This window comes from Lactuca serriola, chromosome 2 (assembly GCF_051521515.1).
Source record: "Lactuca serriola cultivar US96UC23 chromosome 2, Lser_US96UC23_V15, whole genome shotgun sequence".
In the NCBI taxonomy this organism is placed as follows: Eukaryota; Viridiplantae; Streptophyta; class Magnoliopsida; order Asterales; family Asteraceae; genus Lactuca; species Lactuca serriola.
Genome location: NC_136409.1, coordinates 22171800 through 22185999, shown reverse-complemented (window position 1 = coordinate 22185999; position 14200 = coordinate 22171800). Strand labels below are relative to the sequence as shown.

Genomic DNA, 14200 nt, shown 5'->3' with positions numbered 1-14200 from the left:
GATCGTAATCTTATCGATTTCATTAAATGTTTAATTTTTTGTGTTATTCTACATATTAATAGAAATGTCTAAAATATTACATGATAAATCAAATTTTCGGATTTTTTTTTAAAACATATTTTTTCAGTTTTTTTTAAAGTGCAGATTTTTTAATTTTTTAAAGAAAACATGAATTTTTGAAAAAAAAAATTCAAATTTTTGCTGATTTTTAAAAAATAGTATTCTTTTAGTTTTTTTTTTTAAGAGCAGATTTTTTAGTTTTTTATAGAAAACATGAATTTTTGAAAAGAAAAATTGAAAAAAATATTTTTTTTTAAAAAAAAAACTGCATTGTTTTAAAAACATTTAAAAATCAATAAAAAAAAAGTGGAATATTTAAAAAATTCTATATTTTTTTAACCAAAAAAATCAACATTTTTTTGTACATTTATGCATATTTTTACAACTGCATATATGCATATTTCATATACTATAATATTTGTAAGAAAATCATAAGAAACTCATTTTATTTACTAATCTATAAACACAATACAATAAATATTTTATTTGACACAATGTAAATATAAAAAAAAAAAAAAAAAAAAAAAATACAACAAAAAAATGCTACAAAATTTCAAAGCATTTTCATGTCTTCGTGTCAATGTTTCTATATTTTCTTCAATTTATCATTTTCCACCTCTTCAATATTCACCACAATTTCTTCCAAATCTACAAGAAAAGTAAAAAGAATATGATTGATGTGAAAACACTCACAAAAATACATATGTGATTTACATGTGAATCACATGTAATTCATATGTGAATTACATGTTATTTACATGTGGATTACATGCAATTCATATGTGAATATATGAATTACATGTGATTCATATGTGAATAACATGTGAATAAATTTTGATTTACATGTGAATCACATGAAATTCATACGTGAATAACATGTGATTTACATGTGAATTACATGTGAATCACATGTAATTCATATGTGAATTACACGCGAATCACATGTAATTCATATATGAATTACATATGATTCATATGTGAATAACATGTGATTTACATGTGAATAACTTGTGATTTACATGTGAATTACATGTCATTTACATGTGTATCACATGTGATTCATATGTCATTTACATGTTAATCACATGTAATTCATATATGAATTATATGTGATTTACATGTGATTCACATGTAATTCATATGTGATTTACAGGTGAATCACATGTAATTCATATGTGAATCACAAGAATTCAATGATGAACCATAAACAAGTAAAATAAAGAGAACACCATAGAATTTGTTCTAGGTTTATAAAAAAATGTAATTACAAGTTTTAGGATTTTTGCAATTGCAGCATTAAAGGTATCTGTAAATGAATAGATTGGTTACCAGGTATGATGGATCTTGAAATTTCATTGTCACATTTGACCAAAATAAGACATACCATGAAAATAAAAGTAGAGTATCATCTATAAATAATGATATTATCTTTTCTGGTAATGAACTAGTAAAGATGAAAAGAACAAAATATTAAAAAAAAATAGAAAATGCTGAAACCAAGCACAAACCTGAAGATGAGAAATGTCGGATTTAGCCCCCACAAATACTCTTCCTCTATGTGGAGGTTATCATAAAAAGCTGAAGCAATTCGAGCTTTCAGTTCCTTATCATATAAGTATTAACAATATTACAGCAACAAAAAAAGTCAAAATGAGCCTATATCAGGAACCAAGGTTATCAAACAGTGGCTCAAATGTGCTTGAAAAATAATCACAGATAATCCCTCATAGTTGTAATGATATGAAAGAGATTGTGTTCATCATCATTGCCACTTTTTAACCTCTGTTTCACCTCATTCTTAAAAATCACAACATAATAATTCAATTCATGTTCAAGAAACTAGTCATTAACACATACTTAAAAGCGTACAGAAATCATTTGAAAGAATTAATAATACAAAAAATGACGAAAATGATATTCAGAATGAGTAGGAGGTTAATTGTTCAATCACTTCGCATAATTTATGCTTCAGAAGACATTGTCAAATAAACTTTCATCATCATTATGCCAATTTCATCGATTTTAAACGAGTTATATCAAAAAACAGATCTAAACAAGAACAAAAAGATAATCAGAAGCAGAACGAAAATCATTTTAACGAATTATTAAGGTAATTGAAATTATGAAATTTACTTGTAGGAATGATTCTAGCAGATCATGTGTTTACAGAAAATTGGTGTAGACTAGAACTATGACATCACTCTAAACAATAATCGTCCCTAAGTTTAAGCATCATCTGGAAGCTTAGATGCAAAGGAGAATTGGGAGGTTCGGAGCAATCAGGCCTCTGGCTGATTTATTAGGGCACGAAACTTCGAGAGGGAAGAATGACGCAACCACCATGATGTTAAATCTATCAATCATCGGAGAATCTTCAATGAAGGCGGTGGTTGTTGACAGAGGTAGGGTGGTTGTTAGAGGGATGAGGGAGGGGTCGACGAAGAGGGAGGAGGTCGATGGAGTCGGTGAAGAATCGGAGAAGGGAACGGGCGATAGAAAGACAAATCACGATTTATTTGGAGAGCTAATTAACTGTTCCCTTAAATGCCCTTATCTTATTTTATTAAGATACCCTTCCTTGATTTTTTTCTATTTATTTACAAAATTTCCATCAAAGATCTTGGCCCTTAACTTTTTTAATCTAACAGTCCACTTTTAGTTCTCAGGTTCTCGGGAAAATATGAGTTCTCAAGTGATCATTGCTCTCTCTCTCTCTCTCTCTCTCTGTATATATATATATATATATATATATAACATATTTATCATTTCTTGAAAATTTTAAGAGGTACAACTACTGATACACAATATACAACTCTATTATGCTTACCATCAATCTGCATACTGTCTCTATTCTCCAACTCAGCGAAAGATGAAATATGGTCCTCATGTATTCCAAATCGCTTTTTCTCTTATCTTCTCACTAAAAGTTAAAACCCTAGACATCCTTTGTGATATGTAGCTGTCACCACCCTCCTCCGCTTCATCACCACCACACTATTAACCAGTCGAGGCCCTTGCACTATCTCCACCTTGAATTATCCTTGCACTATCCTACTACCGTCCATCTCTAAAACAACACAAAAACACTACCCCTGAGCACTATAAATAAACCCTTGACACCACCATTGGTTGCCGTCTCCAGTTACATTTTATTTTTTTAAACCAATACAGAACCGTCTAAAATACTTTCTATCCAAACCACCATAGAACCACCACCGCTTAACACTCTATGAAAACATAGGCACCACCACTGACGACCGTCTTCACTACCACAAATATCTTTGCTATTAGTAGCCTCTATCTCTCTTTCATTCTGTTATAAATAACATATCCACAATTTCGGTTTTTTGCTCTTAACTGTGTTTTCATTATCTTGTGCAGGTCACATAGAGATTTTATCTTGGTATCCATGGTCCTCTTCTCTCTCTCTCTCTCTCTCTGTATATATATATATATATATATATATATATATATATATGGTTTGGTCTTCATTTTTTGGGCATTTTTAAATCTTTTACCGATATTCAAAACTAATGGAGTGTTGTTAAATGTAGAGAAAAATCAGGATTTGTTGATGGATACTTTTTGGTGAAGGGTGTTAAAGTTGGAAATCAACATACACAAGTCTGAGCACCTGTTGTAACATCCGGTTTTCTAGGTATATTGATTTATGCTGTATTTCTTTAATTATGTAAGGTGACCCGATGAGTTGGTGCTTAGACTCGTCGAGTCTGGTCGCGACTGGATGACATGGTTAATGAGGGGACTCGACGAGTCGAGGGAGTGACTCGCCGAGTCAGAGCTGACGAAAGGAACCCTTATTTCTCGGGTTTGGGACCTATTTAAAGGCCTTTATGGCCTTCATTTGCAGCTACCAGTTCATAGAGAGAAACCCTAGAGTGATTGAATGTCTTGAGAGAGAAAGGAAGCCATTGTTGACCTTTGTGGTGTTGTTTAGCAAGAAGAAGGAGGTCCTAGCCAAGAGGAAGCAAAGAAGGTTTCTATTCTGTGGAATTGAAACTAAGATCATCACATTTGAGGTACCATTTCGATTCATCTTCTGATTTATGAAGTATATATGGATTTAGGGTTTCTTATGCCCTTTGTTGGGTTGAATTGATGTCCAAATAGTCCCTTATGGTGAGGAGGTTTTAGATCTGGATCCATAGAGGTCCAGGGAGCCTTACTCATCAAGATTTATGAAGAGCAATGAAGGTTAGGACCTTGGGTTGAGGTATTTGGGGCTAAATCATCATATATGATCATAAAGACGTTGCATGTGCATCAAGATAGAGACTTTACGTGATTATTGAGCTAGGGGAGGTTAGATCTAAGGGTTAGAGGAACAAATCTGGCCATAGGAAATCTCTTGAGTTTGAGCATGGCATGAACTCACCGAGTCCAGGAACAGACTCGACGAGTAGGAGCGGGTTTCCCCGAGGATCACAAAGTTGATGACTCTCTAAGTTGAAGGAATGACTCGGTGAGTCAGATGGGATATAGGGGACTTGAGTTCACGGCTGAACTCGCCGAGTAAAGAGCCGGACTCGACGAGTTGGGACGAGTTGTCCCGCGATTCACGATCAGTGACGAGTTGAAGAAGTTGGGGATTGACTCGGTGAGTCAAGTGAGTGCCAGGATTATGAAGGACACGCATGGACTCGTTGAGTCACATTGGTGCACTCGACGAGTCTGGTCAAAGTTTGACCGTTGACTTTGTTGACTTTTAGGGTTTGGTCAATATTTGGACTAGTGGATTGTTTGAAGGGTAAAATTGTCTTTTAGCCTTCTTAGAGGACATATGGGAGTCTAGTCTAGCCTGGAAAGCTGATATTAATTGAGATGATTGTTATGTTTTAGGCGGATGCTAGATTAGTGTATATGCGAGCGAGATACTCTCCGAGATATCCAAGGTGAGTCTTCTCACTATACTGTACCTGGAAGGGTACCTATGTGTGACCGGAAGGTCTTGTATGCTATGAGATGTATGTATTGTATGCTAAGAGTTGCATGTATTGTATGCGTTATGTATGTGATATGTATGCTATGCTTGATATGGGCCGGAAGGCATTATGATGTGGACCGGAAGGTCAGGGAGCCAGGGACCGGAAGGTCGATACGGGTAGATCCGGAAGGTCTACCGGGGTTAGGACGGAAGTTCCCTGAGACACATGGACTGGAAGGTCGTGTAGAGTATGGTCTGGAAAGGCGTATGTGTGTAAGTGGTATTTTGGGGAACTCACTAAGCTTTATGCTTATAATGTTTTTGTGTAATGTGTTTCAGGTACCAGTGATGATCACGAGAAGGCACCGGGTTGACTCGTACACACACTGACGGATTTGGACATGTTTTGATCTGGGGATTTGATATGTTTTGAATAATAACAATGTTACATTGGATTTTATGGTTTTGTCTCGAATGAAGTTACATTTTTAAATGAAAAATTGTTTTGAAATTTTACGTCGTTACACCTGTGGTTCTCTATGATGATTGAACGGAGTAGGTTTATGATCTAAAGTTAGTTTGGATCATAAATCATCTCTTAGTTATTGATTTAGTTTGTGTTCCTATTTTTAATGTCTATGGCTTTATATTTATCATGTTAAGTTGATGTTTTAGCATCTCAGATGATATGTTTATCATTTGTTGCAAGTGATCGAGCTGTGAAGGTACGAGAATGAATAATAGGTAAGAAGCCAACAAATTAAAATCTCTAGCGCACTATAGGTAAGCTTCCCATAAGGACATAGTGTGATTGTTTGATTCAACTCAATCTTTTTGTTTTTGAACCAAATATTTCACCTTACAAAAACTAACTCTTTTTCACTAGACATTTAGGTGTTTAGAGTTTATTGTGATAATATATTCTAGGTACTTTTTGGAGCCATTGACATATCAAAACGTTGATTGGGTTTTATATGTAATTTGTAGAAAACCTCACAAGCAGAGGATGCTTTGCAAGTCATTAATAATTTTTTGCAAGACATTTGTATGTTTTTTTTACTGAATCCCAGTGTGAGTTTCTTCTTGCGAATGCAGGTTAATTGTAACATCCAAAATTTCAAAACAATTAAAACTTTTCAAAATCACCCAATTTATTAACGTTGTTACGAAAGGTTTTCAATACATTATTAAAACAGAGTAATTTCCCAGGTTCATATCATAAAACACCAACGCGAGGAACGGTACGATCACGCCTTTGCCTTGCCACAGACTCTTGAGAACCTTAAACATAAAACCACAACTGTAAGCCCGAAAGCTTAGTGAGATACCCCCAGAATACCAACCACATATACGCCTTTCCAGGCCCTGACCTTCCGGTCCATGTGTCTCAGGGGACTTCCGTCCCTGCTGGGTAAACCTTCCGGTCCTACCCATGCCGACCTTCCGGTCCATCACACAACATAATCGCCTTCCGGCCCATAACATATCGCCTTCCGGCCCATAACATATTGCCTTCCGGCCCATAAGCATAAAATGCATATATAACATAACAAACAATCATATAGCAGTTCATAGACAACAATCGATCAACAGATCACATATCATAGCATTACTCTAACAAGATACCGGTCTAGCCGGTCACTATCATAACATTACCCTATGAATCAGTCAACGTACTAAATGCATACATACGCCTTTCCAGGCCATGACCTTCCGGTCCACATAGTAATGCCTTCCGGCCTGTAACATATAATGACAACTACCCGGATTTCCATCCGGTAAAAAGGGTCGGCCTTGGTGCCATAAACCCTAGCGATGTAGTGAGGATAACTCACCTCGAAACTGTCGACTGAACAGATAGCTCAAGCTGCTCCGATCACTGATACGATCTCCACCTCTGGACAGTCACCAATGCACTGAACTCAAACAATAAACAACAATTACCAAAATACCCCTGGAACCACAGGTCAATCCTTGGTCAAAGACAAGGTCAAAGTCAACCCCTGACTGACCCTACTCGCCGAGTCAACCCCAAGACTCGCCGAGTTCAACGACTCTGAGTCCACTCACCCTTGACTCACCGATTCCTTAAGATTCCCTTTCTACACGTCGAGTATCCCCTTTTTACTCGACGAGTTCCTCCTGGAAGAATCGCGGGGCCACCCCGACTCAACTCGCCGAGTCTGAAGAACAACTCGACGAGTCCCAGTTATTCTTCAAGCTACTCGCCGAGTCTGTTCATCGGACTCGGCGAGTCCATGCCATGCAACCGCTCAAACTGCCTTCTAAGGTCAGAACTGCTCCGACCATTCATAAGTCTGGCCTTCCTAGACTGATCCACCACGTAAGGTCCTCATTTCAGTGCTCATGATACACCCCATGATTCATAATTCACATTTTGACCTAAGGCATAAGGATTCCAATCCAAAGCCTTCATCAATTCCCGAAATGCACAGGCATGGGACATTCTGGACCTACAAAGGTCCCAATACAGGGTTACAATCGTTTGGGGACTAGGGTAACATTCAATCTAGTCACAAAAGGGTTCCATAAACCCTAATTCCATGACACATCAACATAGCAGAGCATAACTCGAATTCTTACCTGAATAATGTGCCCTCTGTGTCCCCAAATCCTCAGAACGTGACTCCCTTGCTGTTCCTTTAGCCAAGCCCTTCTCTTCCTTGCACAACAACTCTTCCAAGATCAACAATGGCTCTTAAACTTTGCTCCAGATGCACCCAATCGATTTAGGGTTCTTCTCAGAAAGCTAAAATGAACAATGACGGCCAATGAGTGCCTCTTATACGTCCCAAACCTGAACGGTTAGGGTTTTCGCTAAACAGCGCAGACTCGCCGAGTCCATATCTGGACTCGTCGAGTCCAGTCGCGAACCCGCGACCCGGTCTGCGATCCTACTCGGCGAGTCTAGGCTCCAACTCGCCGAGTCCCCTCTTAAAACACCCCCAAAATCATAATTATATCAATATTTGGAATTTCGAGCTGTTACAACTCTCCCCCACTAGAACTAGACTTCGCCCTCGAAGTCTCACTCTGAAAATAGCCCCGGATGCTGCTCCCACATATCACGTTCCAGGTCACAGTTCATTTCTGATCCCCTCCGGTGCTGCCACTGAACTAACACCAGAGGTATCTCCTTATTCCTCAGAACCTCGATCTTCCGTTCTCTGATGACCACTGGCTTCTCGGCATAATTCAAGCTTGCATCCACCTGAATGTCTTCTAATGGAACCACTGCCGACTCATCGGCTATATACTTCCTCAATTGCGACACATGAAAAATATCGTGGATTTGTCTCAAATCCGTGGGCAACTCCAACCGGTAGAACCCCAGGCCTACCCCCGCAATCACATGAAAAGGCCCAATATACCGGGGCCCCAACTTGCCCCTCGTCTTGAATCGAATCACTCCTCTCCAAGGAGAGGCCTTCAGGAGTACGAAGTCACCGACCTGAAACTCAAGCTCGGACCGGCGTCTGTCTCCATAACTTTCCTGTCGGCTCTGGGCGGTCAATAACCTTTGTCTCATCTGCTGAATCTGCTCTGTCGACTGAAGCCCGATCTCTGTACTGTCCATCGCTCTCTGTAACCGAAAAATTACCCAAGATGCAACTCTGCTCTAAATCTCAACGATCACTCGACCCATAAGGGTTAGGAAACCATGAACCACCGGATCCCCGATCCAAAGCCCACTTTGTCCATTCTGGACCGACTGAGAGATCCATTCTCACTCTCAGAGCAACTCTCACAAGTTCTCCTCTTGCCATCACATACACATGCTGAACTAGCCCCAACACCCGCAGGTTGGAAGACCCGATACACTGATGATATCCTCGAACATCTCCCAAGATGAACCACTACATCCATCCTACACTCTGATCAGAATCACACTGAGAATTTAAGATTCTCTCTCCCCCTGCATCCCTTCTGAGCCTCAACAGACATCTCCAAACCGGATGGGTTCCTACTTCACTGCCGCGAACACGATGCTCGAAACCATACTCGAAATACTCTAACCATAACTCTGCTCTGTAGCTTTCATTCTTGTGAACTTGCACTCCCCTTCGGAGTTACACACCTTTCTCTTTTCCTTCCAAGGGACCCTCTTGGCCATAATGCCACTCCAACCGGTGCCACGGTGCTTGCCCCAAGCGACACCACCCTTTTTTGCGTAACCGCTATTCACATACTCTGGTTCTCATTGCAGGGGCTCTCAATCCCATGCACTCCCTCCACTCATCAAAATCACTGCCTCAGCTAAACAAGATCACTAACCCGGGGCCAGACCTTCCAATGTAATCACACTGTAACATACACAGTCCGAAATCTCAAACCGATCCAACAATACCATCAGAGTCCCCAGCATGACTGGACCGACTCTCATAACACACACTAGCCACTCGGGGCTATATCTCTGTGGGTCCGTACACCCAAACTTTGTGAACCCTCAGGTTCTAACTCTGGGAACCTTCCGGTTCCAACTCTAGAAACATGCACAACATAAATCCTGTGGGATTAATGCAGTACAACCCATCACGTACATCAAGCATACAAATGCTCTGATCACATAACCCCGGTTACTTACTCAAACTTGATCCCGGCCTGCTCCCAGGCCTCCACAACCAAATGCCCTAGGTCTGTATCCCGCCCCGCATACCCGACACTCGCTCTCGTCGGCCTATACTTTGAGCTGACAAACACTGCTAAATCCCAACAGCTAAGCACCCTCACATACTCATCGATCTCCCGGAGAATTCTCCAATTCTCCCTCACTTAAAGCACTGACTAACCGCCACCAATCGCCATTAAGACCTTCCAGAGCAACCCTGCACAAAGAGAACACTTACACCCTGACTGCTTCCCACAAGCATAAGCAACCCTCAGCAAAACACGTCTCCTCCCTGATCATTCCGCTCAAAAGAATCCAGCCTTTCAGTTATCCACTCTACGAATGCAGATGCTACCCGACATTCATCCCAGTGCCGCATCTCCACTATCAACCCTCACGAACGATAACCAACCGAATTCCCAAACAAATACCCGTAACCAAACCCACAACCTGCAAAAGGGTGAATACCGCATCGAAAACCGCACAAGGCTACTGGCACCAAATCGCCAAACTATAACCATACCAAACCATCAGGGAACAATGAATGCCAAAGCGAAAACCTGAAACACCAACCCATAACCATGCCAAACCCGCGAAACAACGAATACCGCATCGAAATCCACACCAGATATCGGCACAAACAATACGCCACAATCAACGCAAGATAATCAAGACATCAAGAAAGCATCATACCCGCAGCTGCCTCCGGCACTGCTCCGTCTCCCTCTGTCGCAAGCAGATAAGCACGACCCTGAGCCCTTGGGGCTCCGCTCCATCCTGTCCTCCTCCTGAACTCCTCAAGGTGGCCGATTCTAGAGCCTGCACCGGTCCTGCAGAAAGCTGTGGACAGTTGACCCTCAAATGTCCAGCCTGCTGAAAATGATAACAAACCCTCGAATCCCGAATCGGCACTGACTGCCGACGGTCCCGCGCATTGTGCCCCTCTTTTCCGCACTTGCGGCATGCACCACCGGACCAGCAACTCCGGTGTGACCCCTCCCACACTTCCCACAAGTGTGGCCGCTCCGATCCCCCACTCTAACATCAACGGTACTGGACCGTTTCGGCGCTGGCTGCGACTGCATCGGAGCCTGCCTCAGCTCACACAACTGCAACTCCACCTCTAACTCACGCCGCATGGCGGCCTCCTACAACACCAACAAGGTCTCGCACCTCTACGCAGACACGAACTGTCTGATATCCCCCTTGAGCATACTCAGATATCGGGAAATCTGAGCCTGCTCCGAAGCGAACTCAGGGCAAAACATCGCCCTCTCAATAAACATCCTGGTGATCTCAGTCACCGACTCCAAATCCTGCTTCAGCTCCAGGAACTCCCGAGCCAATCTCTCCTATTCATCCTGCGGAACATAGCGAGTACTGAACATCCCTCTGCATTGATCCCATGAAACCGCAGCCCTTTGCACATCGGAAAAATGACCCCGTAGTCAATCTCCACCAATCCTTCGCTCCGAGCCTCAATAGGTTCAGAGCACACATCACCCTCTGATCAGCAGGGCATAAATTCGTGGAGAAACGCCCCTCCACGTCTGATAGCCATCTCATAGCAACAATCGGGTCCTGAACTCCATCGAATGTGGGAGGCTTCATATAATAGAGGTCCCGATACTGAAAACCCCGACTAGCTCCTCCCCTTGCCACTGCTACAGCCGCTGTAGCCGCCGCGGCAACCGTCTCTGCAAGAGCCACATATCGCTCCTCGAAATACTTAATCATGGCGGTCTGGATCGACCCAAACAACTCCGGAAACTCATCCCGGAACAATGCAGCGACCTCATCACGCAGGATCTCGTGAATCCTCGCATCCCGCTCGCTCGTGCTCATCCGATCGATAACCTCTGACGGCACCGATCCACCCGGAACTCGCTCTCCAGCTCCCAATCCTGATCCGGATCCACTATCATCATGCCTCGAAATCTCCATACTGAAGGCACCCTACCAATCTCAGACACTTCCCAAAATCCTGGGATCCAACTCTCGCAACCCTACCCTAGAGACCATGGTTTCCCTGATACGCGTATGGGTCCTGTGCTTTCAGTAGTACGGGCCCATACTACCTTCCACACCTACCCATATTTGTATGAAGTACTACCACAATACTCTAGGGAACATGCATAACAACTATCAACCCTCACCACTAGAGGAACACTGAGAACATCCCATAGGGGACCCTAGGCTACAGGCATCACATATCAGGCAACATTATCATGAATTCCTGAAGATCCCTAGCCTAACTCTAGCATGTTGTTCTATCAAGCTCAAATAAACAAATATCATGTATGGTATCTTGGGGTTACTTACTGGCTCCGGCTGATCGTATCTCCGCGTCCTCCTTTTACCAAATTTGAAAACCATTTTAATTTCTCATTTTAATTTTTTTTTTTTAAATCCTCCTCGATTTGAGACTGGAGTAACACGAATGTTTCCCCAATTCACTCAAACCAAGGCTCTGATACCAACTTGTAACATCCAAAATTTCAAAACAATTAAAACTTTTCAAAATCACCCATTTTATTAACGTTGTTACGAAAGGTTTTCAATACATTATTAAAACAGAGTAATTTCCCAGGTTCATATCATAAAACACCAACGCGAGGAACGGTACGATCATGCCTTTGCCTTGCCACAGACTCTTGAGAACCTGAAACATAAAACCACAACTGTAAGCCCGAAAGCTTAGTGAGATACCCCCAGAATACCAACCACATATACGCCTTTCCAGGCCCTGACCTTCCGGTCCATGTGTCTCAGGGGACTTCCGTCCCTGCTGGGTAAACCTTCCGGTCCTACCCACGCCGACCTTCCGGTCCATCACACAACATAATCGCCTTCCGGCCCATAACATATTGCCTTCCGGCCCATAACATATCGCCTTCCGGCCCATAACATATTGCCTTCCGGCCCATAAGCATAAAATGCATATATAACATAACAAACAATCATATAGCAGTTCATAGACAACAATCGATCAACAGATCACATATCATAGCATTACTCTAACAAGATACCGGTCTAGCCGGTCACTATCATAACATTACCCTATGAATCAGTCAACGTACTAAATGCATACATACGCCTTTCCAGGCCATGACCTTCCGGTCCACATAGTAATGCCTTCCGGCCTGTAACATATAATGACAACTACCCGGATTTCCATCCGGTAAAAAGGGTCGGCCTTGGTGCCATAAACCCTAGCGATGTAGTGAGGATAACTCACCTCGAAACTGTCGACTGAACAGATAGCTCAAGCTGCTCCGATCACTGATACGATCTCCACCTCTGGACAGTCACCAATGCACTGAACTCAAACAATAAACAACAATTACCAAAATACCCCTGGAACCACTGGTCAATCCTTGGTCAAAGACAAGGTCAAAGTCAACCCCTGACTGACCCTACTCGCCGAGTCAACCCCAAGACTCGCCGAGTTCAACGACTCTGAGTCCACTCACCCTTGACTCACCGATTCCTTAAGATTCCCTTTCTACACGTCGAGTATCCCCTTTTTACTCGACGAGTTCCTCCTGGAAGAATCGCGGGGCCACCCCGACTCAACTCGCCGAGTCTGAAGAACAACTCGACGAGTCCCAGTTATTCTTCAAGCTACTCGCCGAGTCTGTTCATCGGACTCGGCGAGTCCATGCCATGCAACCGCTCAAACTGCCTTCTAAGGTCAGAACTGCTCCGACCATTCATAAGTCTGGCCTTCCTAGACTGATCCACCACGTAAGGTCCTCATTTCAGTGCTCATGATACACCCCATGATTCATAATTCACATTTTGACCTAAGGCATAAGGATTCCAATCCAAAGCCTTCATCAATTCCCGAAATGCACAGGCATGGGACATTCTGGACCTACAAAGGTCCCAATACAGGGTTACAATCGTTTGGGGACTAGGGTAACATTCAATCTAGTCACAAAAGGGTTCCATAAACCCTAATTCCATGACACATCAACATAGCAGAGCATAACTCGAATTCTTACCTGAATAATGTGCCCTCTGTGTCCCCAAATCCTCAGAACGTGACTCCCTTGCTGTTCCTTTAGCCAAGCCCTTCTCTTCCTTGCACAACAACTCTTCCAAGATCAACAATGGCTCTTAAACTTTGCTCCAGATGCACCCAATCGATTTAGGGTTCTTCTCAGAAAGCTAAAATGAACAATGACGGCCAATGAGTGCCTCTTATACGTCCCAAACCTAAACGGTTAGGGTTTTCGCTAAACAGCGCAGACTCGCCGAGTCCATATCTGGACTCGTCGAGTCCAGTCGCGAACCCGCGACCCGGTCTGCGATCCTACTCGGCGAGTCTAGGCTCCAACTCGCCGAGTCCCCTCTTAAAACACCCCCAAAATCATAATTATATCAATATTTGGAATTCCGGGTTGTTACATTAATAGTGTGATTTGTCTCGCCAAGTTGCTGATAAATGGGTATTTTGTGGTACTTTTCTGTTTCTGTTTCTAGCATTGATTATGTGTCACTATTTTTATTATTGCTAATGTATTTTCTTAACAAATAATATGTTGTTGTTTGGCATTAGG

General features: G+C 42.2%; 1 non-coding gene across 1 annotated transcript; it reads right to left on the bottom strand.

The window, feature by feature from the left end:
• Positions 1-1978: 1978 nt before the first annotated feature.
• LOC145090942 (small nucleolar RNA Z105) lies at positions 1979-2071 on the bottom strand. The gene has a single exon (XR_013701863.1). It is a non-coding gene; the product is annotated as a small nucleolar RNA Z105 (small nucleolar RNA).
• Between the last annotated feature and the right edge of the window lie 12129 nt (positions 2072-14200).